This window comes from Astatotilapia calliptera, chromosome 4, assembly GCF_964374335.1.
Source record: "Astatotilapia calliptera chromosome 4, fAstCal68.1, whole genome shotgun sequence".
Classification (NCBI taxonomy): Eukaryota; Metazoa; Chordata; class Actinopteri; order Cichliformes; family Cichlidae; genus Astatotilapia; species Astatotilapia calliptera.
In genome coordinates, this window is record NC_137425.1 from 31365489 (window position 1) to 31379914 (window position 14426).

General features: G+C 40.1%; 1 long non-coding RNA gene across 1 annotated transcript; it reads left to right on the forward strand.

Moving 5' to 3' along the window:
* Positions 1-4531: 4531 nt before the first annotated feature.
* On the forward strand, positions 4532-6796 carry LOC145428377 (uncharacterized). The gene is made up of 2 exons (XR_013908664.1): positions 4532-5119; positions 5224-6796. It is a non-coding gene; the product is annotated as an uncharacterized LOC145428377 (long non-coding RNA).
* The last annotated feature ends 7630 nt before the right edge of the window (positions 6797-14426 follow it).

The window sequence follows — 14426 nt, forward strand, 5'->3', positions numbered from 1 at the left end:
GTGGACATTTGAAGATACTACACAGAATAGTTTAAAAACCAGTGTAAAAGCAGAGTGAAAATTAAAGGACACTAAGAATAAAATATACTGCAAAATGAAATAGAAAACACAAATTAACAAACAAGGGAGTCACGTGATAGTGAAGACAGATGTCATTTGTGCACGACATTCAGTAGAAATAACAGCAACACAATCCTGACTCATGAACATCCACATCTGCATTAAGTATTGGCCTGTAGGTCCAGTCATTATCGACAGTTTAGTTCTTGTGGCATGAAATTGTGCATTAATAATTCGATTTTCTGCAACCTGACATTTGTTGAATAACTGATTGGGCCAGTTTATAAAGTAAGTTGATACATAAGAGTTATACCATAGATGATCTATTTGGGTGGAGTTTCATTGGCACATGTTGATTACATTCTTCTTATAACGAGGACAGAGGAGAGAGCAGAGGAGATGAAGACTATGAAGTTTATTTTAGTATTATTTTGTGACTTCAACCTTGAGGCAGCACATCTTTGACATGTTATATTTATTTCACTATAATATTTAGTAAATTTAGTAAATCCAAAAGATTTCAAGACTGGGCTCAGCACCCAGATCCTAATCTTTGAAGACGTCCTTCCCTTAGATGTTGGAGGTAACAAGTGAAGTAGCAAAAGATGGCAGCCGCCTCGCAGTCCCAAACTACAGAATAGGAATTAAGATAATCACAATTACTGTCATTTAAAGGACCCCAGCAGCCATTTTTTCCACGGTATGTAATACCATGATGACATTTTAGACACCTGATAATTTTTCAAATAAGGCAGTTTACCAGTGCCTTGGTATAAAAATTCATTTCTAGAGACTTAAAATCTTCTCGCCACCAAGTGAAGTACATATCGAGTCATAACAATAGTAAGATTATGTAACTTTTTTTGTGTTCAAACTACATTAAATGTCATTTCAAGTTTAACATGTTTGTAAGCTTGTTTTCATACCATACAGAAACCCAATGTGATTTAGAAAATGGACAGCTGTATTCCAATTTGTAGTAAAGGATTACCAGTATGGTCCAGTGATATATTGTGTTGTGGGAATTAAGCAAATGCTGTAAAGGCATGCAAAATCTACCATTTCCAACTTACACTTTCCACCCTCGTCAGAGTAACGCTGTGCAGAAATGAGCAGCTCATCCAATTCTGTACTCTGAGACAGATTTTTGCAATCTTTGATGATCCTTGGCTTGAAGAATGTTGGCCACTTTGCAAGGAGCTTACCAGACACTTCCTCCACAACAAACAGCATTGTGAAGTCTTGGTCAATCTTAAACACAAAGTGTAACAACAGAAACAACACTTTAACAAGAAAACAAACAAAGGAACCACAAAGCGGTCATTAAATCATTTTATGCCTTACCAAGCCAGGTGTATCCAGAAATCTTGGGAAAAGGTACAGGACAGTAGAAGCTGTGGCAGGTTCTTGAACCACTTTTTGCCTATGTTGAAATGTCACCTTCATGTTGTCTTTGACATGTTTCATGTCAGTTGAGTGCCTCTTCCTTGCATTTATCACCTGACAACGGCCTCACATTTGAACACAAGTTGCGAAGAGTCTTGGGGCTGTCTTGAAAAGCTGACTTTGATTACTTCATCTCTTCTCAGGAACCAGCATATCACCACCTTCCAAGAGTAAAATAAGGTCCAGCATATAACACCATTTCTTTGCAAAATATCTAGCATGTCTTGTTCCTTTAGACTGAGCTAAAATTAATTTTGTTAAGAAAAAACATCCTTGGTCCATTTTTAAGTAGTACAAGCTGTGTAACATGACTGCAATACAGTATTCTCTCAATTATAGCAGGGGTTAGTAGGAACCATATTTCTATTTTATTATTTTTATATATTTTAAGCCATAAAACCCCTCCCCACTCTCTAAAAAACCCTAATATAACCCTGTTATTCATTTTTAGACTAGAAAATGCTTAATTTACCACGAAAGAATTTAAATCTAAAAAATATAAACAAAGAAAATACCTACTGGCTACAGAAATGCACACTATAATGAAATTCCCATAATTTACAAGATGTAGGGGCCATTATAGTGTAAAAATACTCTCAGGTTACCCTTAAGCATCCTAGTTCACCTAAGGCAGGGTCTCAAACCTAAATGAACTGCCATCTCATTGGAGGGCTACTTCAAAAAAACAGAAACCATAAAGAAAACACACACAAATATTCCTGACAATGTAGCGTTTGGTTTGTTCATTTTTAAATTTCAAAAATTGTATAACAAGACAAAACTGCAAATATGAACGCATCCCCCCCCCCTCTCACTCGTAACTAACCGATGCCTTTAATTGAACTACCAAATGAACACAATGGTCCTCTCTTTCTGGTCAGACACTTTGCAGCACTTCTGCTGTAATTTTGTTCATATTTAACAAAATAAAAATGCAGAAATAAGTGTTCACATTAGTTTTTTACTCTCACTGAACTAACAAAGCCAATCCCTCCACATGTTTGTACTCTCTTGTTACCTCGGCCAGATCCGCGGCTCTGAACCGTGGTAATGACACCTCTGGCTAATACGTCGGGTTGTCGGGCTTGTAGCTTTACTGTCAGCGAACACAGTGTACAGTCGAGTCTTAACAGCTTTCTTACAACCAGGCACTCATTTTGGCGGCAGTGGTTATTATTATATTTACATGCAACAGCCAGATTATGCTAAATGAATATTAGGAAAGTAACTGGTACTTTGCAGAGTTCTAGCTAGCAGTATTCTAGCTCAACAAAAACAGTTAAAATTCAAATATGACACTTGAAGATAATGTATTTTGATATAAATACTATTTTTTTACTAGTTATCATGTTACTTGTTCTAACATCAATCTAAAACTTAATATTTAACCGAATAAAACTTACCGCAGCAGCAAGAAAAAATGGCGACCGAGGATTCTGAAATGCGGAGCTCCACAGGAAATGAAGGTGTGGTCTAATTTAACACCCACAGTGTTAAAATGCAGTAACGACTAAAATCCACACTAACACTTTTCAGGAATCAACTCCCGATGTGTTATTTTAACTCGATTAAGTGTTGAACTAACTCGGAACTCTGTTGAATTCTACTAACACTGAAAAATCAACACTGGCATTTTTGCTGTGTAGCAATGCCCCTGACTGCGAGGCACTCGATTAATCATTAGCATTATTTTTGCCATTGTTATGCAACATTACACAACACGTAATCATGTGTGTGAACTTCAAGCCTTACAGCTGCTTTGTTTGAATACCCTGCGGATGCATGTGAGATTAAAAAAAGAAAAAAGAGGAAAAACACCGGAAATCGAAAGAGGAAGTTCATTTTACTGCCACCGGGTTCTAATAAATAACATGAAGCAGCTTTTGTTTGTCAGTTATGGAGCAGCTGAAGGTGCTTCACATCTTTACCCTTGGTAAGAAAATCTTCCTTTTCGTATAATGTTTTTCTTTATATTGTGCAGATCAAGAATATTATAGTTAACTAAAACTATATGTAAAAAATAAAGTCTTTTAGTTAACTAAACTAAAATAAAAATTTAGATGGAATATAATTAGTTTTAGTAGGAATTTTATTACAACTTGCCCGATGAGGCATTGAAACTTGAGTCTACAAGCCCGAGTGAACTGCTTTCAAAAGATTATGTTTGTTCATTGTAAGACCTGTAGTGATTTTCCTAAATCAATTAAAACTAAACTAAGTTGCATCATGTTCAAATAATAAAAAAGAAACTGAAATAAGAAATTAAACTCTGGAGGCTAAAGTGAAAATAAATTAAGAACATCCATCCATCCATTTGCTTCCGCTTATCCTTTTCAGGGTCGCGGGGGGCGCTGGAGCCTAGCTGTCATAGGGCGAGAGGCGGGGTACAAAAGAAAAATTAAGAACAAAAAGTAAAAAGATACAAAACTATAATAACTCTGATACAGAAGCAGTATGAATGAATACATCTTTAAGACTCAGTTTTCATTTTTTTTAATTTTATTTTTTATAAATGATAACATTTGTTACATTATTTTTAACTAACTTTATATCATAAGCAATCCCATGTTTTCCTCTTCATCAGTTTCTTGTCTCTTTGCGTCCTCCACACCTGCAGCAGGTAAGTTTCTTCTTATGTGTCTCATATGAATATTTCAACTTGAAGAAAATATTAAATACAGTTTATATTATGTGCTGATAGGTCAGATCAGACTAGCTGGGTCTGGGTCCACTCGGTGCTCTGGAAGGGTTGAAATCTATCACAGTGGCTCCTGGGGAACAGTCTGTGATGATGACTGGGACTTAAATGATGCAAAAGTGGTCTGTAGACAGCTGGGCTGTGGGACACCAGTGGAGGCCACTGCATCTGCTCACTTTGGTGCAGGAAGTGGAGAAATCTGGCTTGATAATGTGGCCTGTTCAGGAAGTGAGAGTTCTCTAACTGCGTGTGAACACAGAGGATTTGGGACACACAACTGTGGACATGGTGAGGACGCTGGTGTTGTCTGTTCAGGTGAGATATTGTTCTAATAAATTGTGCTGAATAAATGTATCTTTCTCTGTTTGGATGAACAACTCTGTGACCCAGGCACTATAACTGGGCCAAACTGAATGACAAGAAGGAAAGTTGGGCTGGGTTATGCTGATTGGGTTTCTTTTGGTTTCTTCAGAATTTAAATGATACAAAGTATGTTATCTTTCATAATTATTATTGTTGGTAAATGTGTTTGATTTTTGCCATGGCCAAATAACAAAAAAGAAACACTAACACTCTTTAAGCAAATGTGCCTGTGACTAGGTGCTCATATCAGATTATCCGGGTCTGGGTCCACTCGGTGCTCTGGAAGAGTAGAAATCTACCACAGCAGTGCGTGGGGAACAGTCTGTGATGATGACTGGGACTTAAGTGATGCTAAGGTGGCCTGTGGACAGCTGGGCTGTGGGACAGCAGTGGAGGCCACTTCATCTGCTCACTTTGGTCAAGGCACTGGAGAAACCTGGCTTGATAATGTGGCCTGTTCAGGAAGTGAAAGTTCTCTAACTGAGTGTGGACACAGAGGATTTGGGAAACACAACTGTGGACATGACGAGGACGCTGGTGTTGTTTGTTCAGGTGAGAAAAGGTATTACAGGTCATCATGTTCTTGTATAATATGCATTAAGTCTGACTTCAGTTTCAGGGAATATTAAAATATAGGAATGCCTTGTGCCTGATAGGTCTGATCAGATTATCTGGGTCTGGGTCCACTCGGTGCTCTGGAAGAGTAGAAATCTACCACAGGAAAAACTGGGGAACAGTCTGTGATGATGACTGGGACTTAAATGATGCAAAAGTGGTCTGCAGACAGCTCGGCTGCGGGACAGCAGTGGAGGCCACTGCATCTGCTCACTTTGGTCCAGGAAGTGGGAAAATCTGGCTTGATGACGTGGCCTGTTCAGGAAGTGAAAGTTCTCTAATTGAGTGTGGACACAGTGGATTTGGGACACACAACTGTGGACATGACGAGGACGCTGGTGTTGTTTGTTCAGGTGAGAAAAAATACACAAAACAACTTGATAAACTTAATTTTCTCCATCAATCATGTAAGGTACATGGGGTCAAAAGCAACAAATCAACCTGGACCCATCATGTTTCCTCCACTGTGCAGTGTTTGACATTTTTCTGTCAGTTTGCAGTATAGTGTGTTCTGTCAAGTTTTTCTTTAATGGTTTTTACTCAGGATTCAGTGGTTACTTGCCAGGGGAACTGTTTAAATAGATATGCATTTGCCATATACAAGTAGAGCACAAAAAGTGATCATTATTCTTTTTATTTTTTATTCTTTCATCTAACTAGTACACTGTTGATATCTCTTCATTTACAGACAGTTAATGTTTCAGATGCATGTCAAAGCTCTTTCAGATTATATTTCCAGCTTTCCCAGAGATCTGTTTTTGAGGCAACAATCGCATCAGCAGATGCATCGTGCAGATAACAAACTCAAAATAAGCGTAGCTTATCTTCACACCTTCAATTTTGATTTGTAAATTAGCTGAGGCTCAGCTAAGGTTAGCATTTGGAGATGCTGTAGTGCGGTTTTACATACTTTTTCTAACCTACTGTACATGGAGCATTTTGATATTTAGCATGGTGTTATTAATATTTTGCCATCTAACTCCGTCTTGTCAAATGACAGAATCCTGTTCTAAGAGTACAAGCAGAAATGACAGTGTGGCTCACCACAGAGACCACATTCCTTTATTTTTATTTTTTATTTTTCCTGTCCCATTTGGTTCTTTAGCCGTCAGAATTGTTGTCTGAAGACCAACAAGGATACCCAATGGATTTACTTTACCAAATGGATCATCACGGCCTTGCCGTATTGGTCCATTTGATCGACCTTTGTTGTTATTATTTATTTTATTTTATTTTCAGTTGTTACAGACGGGACAGACATGACTGAGGGATAGGAAAGGGAGAAAGAAAGATGAAGTAAAAGAAAAACAGAAGGGAAGAGGGACAGAGAGAAAGGGCACTTAAAAAGAGAAAGAAGAGGAAAAAAAATCTCCTGGATCACCTGTTGAGAGAAAAAGAAGAGAAAACAAGCAAAAAAACAGAGCAACATACTAAACACAACACCATCACGTTAATCTAGCTAAGTGTAAACAGCAGTAAATACTAAATATTGAATGTTGTTGTGTAGCAAGCAGGACCAACAGCGCACAATGTGCTTGGAAATAGCAGACTATAAAGGTGTAGTTTATGTCTATGAACAGTGAACACCCTTGTGCACACCTGTGTGGATCAGCGCGCTTCTATTCAAAAGGTTTCCCCATGTAATGGTCTGCTAGAGGATGTAGAGAGCCATAGCCCCGCCCCCATGGCATGAAGCAGGCATGGAAGAGATCCAGGCCCCAGACATCCAGAGGCCCCAGAGTGCGAGAGCCCAAGAAGGACCACCGGAGGGGCATCCGTGCCACCCTCAAGAGCTGAAGAGAGACCACATTCCTAACATGTAATTGAAAATATATTTAAATGCACTGCAGCTGATTTGTACCAGCCTAAAATGTCCTCATGTAAAATGGTGAAACTACATTTTTATGCAAATAACTTGCGTATCAGCATGATTGATCAAGCATATTCACATAGATACATGGGCAGAAACACAAAAATGGCTCAAAACTAAACATCACAACACCTTCACATACTAACACACCCACACACAGTAAGTTACTCAGGCAAACAAGAAAAGCAGCAGCTGGTGTGTAGAGGAGATTTTAAACAATTCGGAGCACTGTTAAGTATGGGTGTCCATGGCTTTCTGCAAATTGTGCAGCTTTTACATGAGGATAACATCAACCAGTGAGGCTCTCTTTTCTTGACTCCTTTCCACTCTTAAAAACATTAAGGAAAAAAATAAACTGAAGGCAAGCAAACCCAACAAATCCAGGACTCTGCTTTGACACAACCAGCTTTAAGGCTTGGTGTACTTATAAACATAAAACTTTAACAATTCAGATGCAAAGAAACTGTCTTTGAGGAATTATGAAACAAAAACAAAACAGAAAAAAACCCCATTACATTAAACAGAGAACAGTGAGTCCGTTTTTTAGCGTGTATGTTTGGTGTTTTACTGTAAATTTCTTCTTGATTGTTTAGAGCAGGGCTCGGAAACCTATGGCTCGTGAGCCAGATGTGGCTGTTTTGATGGCTGCATCTGGCTCGCAGGCAAATCTTTAACAATAAAAGAAATATGATATTAAAACTATAAAACATTCCCATGTATTTCAATCAATTCATTTTCTACCGCTCATGTTGATGGTTGCGGATGGCTGGAGCTAACCACAGCTGTCCTCCGAGACAACACCAAATTTTTATTGGATAATGCGTAACATACATGGGTCATTGTGAGGTCAGGAAGTAAACTTCCTTCCTTTTAATCGAGTAGTCAGCTAGCCAATTGCAGAAACCCTTTTATCGAAGATGGCTAAAAGAAAAAAAGATGACGAATATCGTACTTTTCAGCAGGAATGGACAGAGGAATTCACCTATGTGGAGAGAGCAGGTTCTGCAGTGTGTCTAATATGCAATGATAAAATTGGATCGATGAAATGGTCAGATATAAAGCGCCACTTCGACACACGCCATACTACATTTGCATTGAAATATCCTGTAAGGGACAGCTTGATGTTGCTAGTTAACTTTTTGGCGACTTTTCAGATACAGACAAGATAATCAAACAAGTAAAAGATATGCCTCCGTCGGCAAAAACTGTTCACAATTGTACCACCATGATGGCAAATCAAATTGAGGCAACATAAGTGAAGGACATAATAATGGATTGCATTTATACAGCGCTTTTCGGGGACCTCAAAGCGCTTTACAATTCCACTATTCATTCACTCTCACATTCATACACTGGTGGAGGCAGCTACAGTTGTAGCCACAGCTGCCCTAGGGCAGGCTGACAGAAGCGAGGCTACCATATCGCGCCATCGGCCCCTCTGGCCATCACCATTAGGCGGTAGGTGACGTGTCTTACCCAAGGACACAACGACCAAGACTGTCCGAGCCAGGGCTTGAACCAGCTTCCGATTACAAGACGAACACCCAACTCTTGAGCCACAATCGCCCTCAATTATTGAAGTTAACTCAGAAAGATCAATTGGAGAAAAAGAGTCTAAATGAATATCAATGGTACTGAAAGTAGCTTTTTATATTTTTATTAGTGTGTCCCACAAACAGCAAATATTGTCAAAAAAAGTAAGAAATCTTTGGGGGTGCTTTGGTCTACATCACCCCCTTTGATTGGGGGTGATGTAGATTCATAATATTATCTACAGCCAGGGCTAAAATCGCCCCTGGCTGTAGATAATATTACATCTGTGGGATGATTATTGGTAATTTCTTCTCTAATGAATAAAATTTTATTTGTGAAGAAGTTCATGAAGTCATTACTAGTTAACGTTAAAGGGATTGTTGGCTCAACAGAGCTCTGACTGTTTGTCAGCCTGGCTACAGTGCTGAAGAGAAATCTGGGGTTGTTCTTATTTTCTTCAATCAGTGATGAATAGTAAGATGTTCTGGCTTTGCGGAGGGCTTTCTTATAAAGCAGCAAACTATTTCTCCAGGCTAAATGATGATCCTCTAAATTTGTGACACGCTATTTCCTCTCCAGATTACAAGTTATCTGCTCGTATCTGCTCATAGGCGGCTTACGAGCAGATAACTCATAGGCAGTTATCTGCCTAAAGCAGATAACTATAATTCTCCGTGGTTTGAGAATTATACCACAGAGTCAAATACTTCTGATTAGAGACCTTAGTTTTCACAGGAGCTACAGTATCCAGAGTCGTACGTAGTGAGGAGGTAAAATTATAATAATCGACCTCTGTTGGAGTAGCGTTCAGATAGCTGCTCTGCTCTATGTTGGTACAGGGCATTGAAGATGATAACAGTGGGTGGATTATATTCTTAAACTTAGTTACAGCGCTTTCAGAAAGACATCTACTGTGATAAAGTGATAAAGGGTTTTCAGGAAACACTGTTAAATGTTCAGTTTCTATGCCATATGTTAAAACAAGATCTAGAGTGTGATTAAAGTGGTGGGTGGGTTCTTTTACATTTTGAGAGAAGCCAATTGAGTCTAATAACAGATTAAATGCCATGTTGAGGCTGTCATTTTTAGCATCTACATGGATGTTAAAATCACCCACAATAATTATTTTATCTGAGCTTCATTTAAACTAACATAATCATCCTGCTGCAACCAGGTTTCTGTAAGGCAGAATAAATCGATTTGTTGATCAATTATTAAGTCATGTACTAACAGAGACTTGGAGGAGAGAGACCTAATATTTAATCATCCACATTTCACTGTTTTACTCTTTGGTTCAGATGTGGAAACTGTATTGTTCTTTCTTTGTGATTTTTTTTATGTTTAAGTTGTTTATTGCTGGTTTTTAGTTTGTTTTATGTCTGTTTGGGAGCTGACACAGTCTCTATGGAGATGGGGTTTGGGGGGGGGGGGGGGGTGTAACCTGTACGAAACATTATTTAACAAGAGTCTTAACTCTAATTAACCTGTGAAGTAAAACAAATTTCTTAGAATTCACCTCATCCCATATCTTGTGTTTTAAAATTTCTGAATACATATTTTAATTTAACAAACTTTCGCTAAGCCTACCTGGGGTTGAAAGTCCTGATAAATGTGTGGCGTTTCAGCGGGTACACCGGCTTGCGCGAGTGTTTCGCTTTACACTACATTCAGTCATCCACCCATTCACACACTGGTGATGGCAGCTACATTGTAACCACAGCTTCCCTGGGGCGCACTGACAGAGGCGAGGCTGCCGGACACTGGCACCACCGGGTCCTCTGACTACCACCAGTAGGCAACAGGTGAAGTGTCTTGCCCAAGGACACAACGACCGAGACTGTCAAAGCTGGGGCTCGAACTGGCAACCTTCTGATTACAAGACGAACTGCAAACTCTTGAGCCACGATCACCCACGATAATCTCCCAAATTTAGGACTACAAGTTAAAAAAGAACTAACAGAAATAAAATGCACTTCAGCTAAATACTTTTACAATTTATTTTTTATAGCCACAGGTTGCCGACCCCTGCTCTAAGCCATTAGATGATGCATTCGCTGACACCTTGCATTCACAGCTTGGGTCATACATGGCTAACACTGGTGATGTCACCTTGTGTTCCAGGTCAAGAAACACTCAGCAGTTTCTCTTAGATAGGTCTCTTTCTTAAACAGAAGCCTGTCATGCTTAACTTTTGAGAATATAAGTAAATCTTTCTTTAAAAGAACTCTGTCCTGCTTAACTTAAAATTATATAAATTAATAGAAAGCAACAGAACAAAAATATTCTTGTAACTGTGCACATATAGTGCATTTAGTACAATTGGCTTCAGTTCAGGTATTATTTCAGCTTTTCTAATGCTAATCAGCTGCTCCTGTTTGTAAACCCGCTTGTTCCCATGATTACGCATCTTAACTCATCATCATTATTAATCTATGTATTACTTTTATGTATTAGTCATCTATTTGTTGTAATCATCTATCCTTGCAGTTGTTTATTACACAAATTAAATTATATTATCACACTTCTGGCCACATAGCGCTGATATTCACTGCACATGCCCATATTAACCTTAACCAGAGGGTTTAAAAAAACAAACCAATGTTTACATACCATATCTGCTTCTGCCGTGGCCTGGTGGACAAGAAATTGGTTAAGGGTTCCCTGAGCTTTCACGCCCCTCATGTTCTTCTTGTGCCCACCACTAGAAGCATGCCTATGGAAAAAGTGCGCCGGCACACAGTGCAGTGCGCTTTATAGGTGTTATCGTGCACTTTTCCAGCCAGGTGTTTCCCTTTTCCCATTCCTCCCTGTACTTTTGCAGCCTATTTTTCTTTCTCTGAGGGGAACAAACATTGCTGCTCTAATGCTGGGCTCACACTGTGCGATTTTTGGCCCATTTTGAGCCGATTTTTGAGTCATGCGACCGATTTGGTGATCGGCCCAATTTTGGCCTTCATCGTGCATTGTGTAGTATATGTGGGGTAACGAGAAGCGATTAACTCCTCAAGCAGCTCCCGATCATCAATCGCTCGTGAGCATCTCACACTGCTCACGCGCAAACACGTAAACGTCGGTGAAAAAGACGGAGCAGCACGGCTGTGCAGCGTGTGAACTGGACACAAGCGATGGAGGCACAACTTGTAGAACTTTGGAAAGCTCATCCGAGCCTTTTCGATGTGGCATCACAAAATTATCACGACCACAACAACCGTGAAAATAGTTGGATTTACACTGCTGCTCAATCACAGCTGCCTGATCATGTTTTTCATTAGCAATTTAGCAAAGTTGATGGTGGTGGTGTGTCTGTGTGAGTGAAAGACAGAGAGAGAGAGCGACAGATTTTCTGTTATAACCTTCATTTTATGGACGCACAGTGTGAGCTCTCAGGTCGCATCAGAGCATCGGGTGAGACCCTGCATCGTGACCTACCAACTTCTAACCCCTGCGCGTCAATCGTGCAGTTTGAAAATTGCACAGTGTCTGCCCAGCTTTAGGTGTACTGTCGTCCGAGACTTGCACCGCAGTGTCGGCGTTTGTTTCCCTGTTGGCCACGCTTCTTGTTGTGATCATCTGTTGTCTTCCTGTATTTTCTCTGTAAGCGGCCTTTCCTCGACCAATGAGATGAGCAGTAATCTGAATTGTCATACTCGAATTGTCATAAGTGTGCTGTCAGCTCATTGGTCACAAAGCAGGAGAGGGGCTGGGAATTATGTTTTCAAACAAAGCGTTAATTCCATTAAAAGTTATAGACTACTTTTGATTCTCACTGTATTACGGGACAAAGTGCGTCCCTTATTAGCTCAATACGGGACGTGTACTTTTGTTTCTAAATACGGGACGATTCAGTTTTTTAAGGGACGTTGGCAACCCTAATGACAATTGCTATACACTTTACATCAGATGACCACTTTGGTTGCAAGATTCAGATGATTATTTATTAAAAGATAGAGAATTAAAATGACAATAAGAAAGAAAAGTATTTCTTTGTGCCCCTCTTTCCCTGGTAATGTGTCTGCAACCACAGTTGCAGACACATGATCTGGGCCACCAAAGGGTCGTCATTCTTTGCGGTATGTGGGCCATATGTAAGTTGTGTGCAGCCACGGGCCAGTTGCAAGCACACTGCTGGCCCTCTGCTGGCCCTGAACAGGTTCAGCTCTGGACCCAGATGTCAGCCTAATGTCTACCTTAATCAAGCCATGTAATAACAACATGTGCATAATAGTGCAAAAGTAAAATGACAAAACTCTGATCAGACAGTGAATGGACTGACTCTTATACAGCACTTTTCTATTCTCCCAGATTGCTCAACATGCCACATTTACCCAATCACACACTTTCTCTAAACTGAGCGCTTCCTAACTACATTCATACACATTCAGACTTGACACTAACCTTCCGATCAGTGGGTGACCTGCTCTACCTCCTGAGCTACAGCTACGCACTGGCAAAGATGAGCAAACCATAACTAGGTTTTGGCTAAAGTGTACACTCACAAACCTGTCAAACCTGCATTTGTAATGTTGGCTACCATAGCAGTATAGTATTGTAACATGGCATTTGAGTCTTCTAACTAAAATAGGAACATAAATATTGCCATCATTGCCAGACCTGGCCCACATCTGGTTGACATGCAGCCATGACACCGGTCAGTCAGAAATGCCAGCTTGATGCCAGATCCGGGCCAGACCCATTTTTCTATGGGTCTGGGCCACATGAACCAAATCACAATCGAGCCAGATATGGCATTCCAACCGCTATGGACAGCGCAATCTATGCCAGGCCTGGCCCATATCTGGATGACATACGTCTTATCATGCCAGAAGTCAGCCAGCAGTGCAGGCTTGATACCAGATCCGGGCCAGACCTGCTTGCGATGTGGGAAGGACCTCTCCTGGTTTCATCTTCATGTTTCCCTCTCACCAGATATCCAAACCGATATCATGACCAGCAGCTTTTACGGCTGTGGCTCCAGCAAACATCAGCTGATACCTGAAAGTAATATTAAATAAATTCTAAAAACAGCTTATCAAGCTTAACCATACTGCTGTTGTTTAGCATGACATCCACAGGTTTCCTCTTTCTGTCACAAAGTGGGCGATAAACAAACAAGAGAGACGGAACTTGCAACAGAAAAGCCAATCAGCTGATCATTGATCAGTTTCATGATTGAAGTAGCAACAGGAGAGGGAGAGAATGTCAGAAGAAGAGGCAGCTGTGCAGCATAAAGACAGAATAACTCCAGCTTTGTGTCTTATTTTCATTCTAGCTCAAGAACGGAACAAATCACGTTCTTTTTAACCTCAATAAGGATACCACAAAACCATTTTCTTCTGTTTGTCCATGATAAGATTGGTTTCAGAGCTGCTGCCCAAGCAAACGGGAGGGTGTGTCCGACGTCCTCAGCTGTAAATGGTCCAGCCCAGGGTCAATCATGACACATTGGCCAATCCACCACCTTTTATTGTTTATACCATTACAAAAAATTAAAAAAAAAACAACAAAAAAGCTCATGAGAACAAAAAAATATCATCAGCCCACCAGGCGAATGCCCAATATGCCTGATGGCCAGTCCAGCTGTACTTATGTCTGACTTTATGTTGATATGTTGATAGACTTCTGCAGGGTCAAATCTGAGTCAAGCTGCATGCATTCTGACAGCCGTTTGTCTGTGAGACCGACAACAAGCCTGTCACGTATCAGCTCATCATGTAGCACTCCATAGTTGCAGTGTTGTGCTTGTGCGTAGAGCACAGTCACAAAAAAAAGCATCCCCTTTCTGATTATCTCCCTGTCTGCGCATGTTGAATTTAAGCACGCTGAAAACAGCCTCGAATCCAT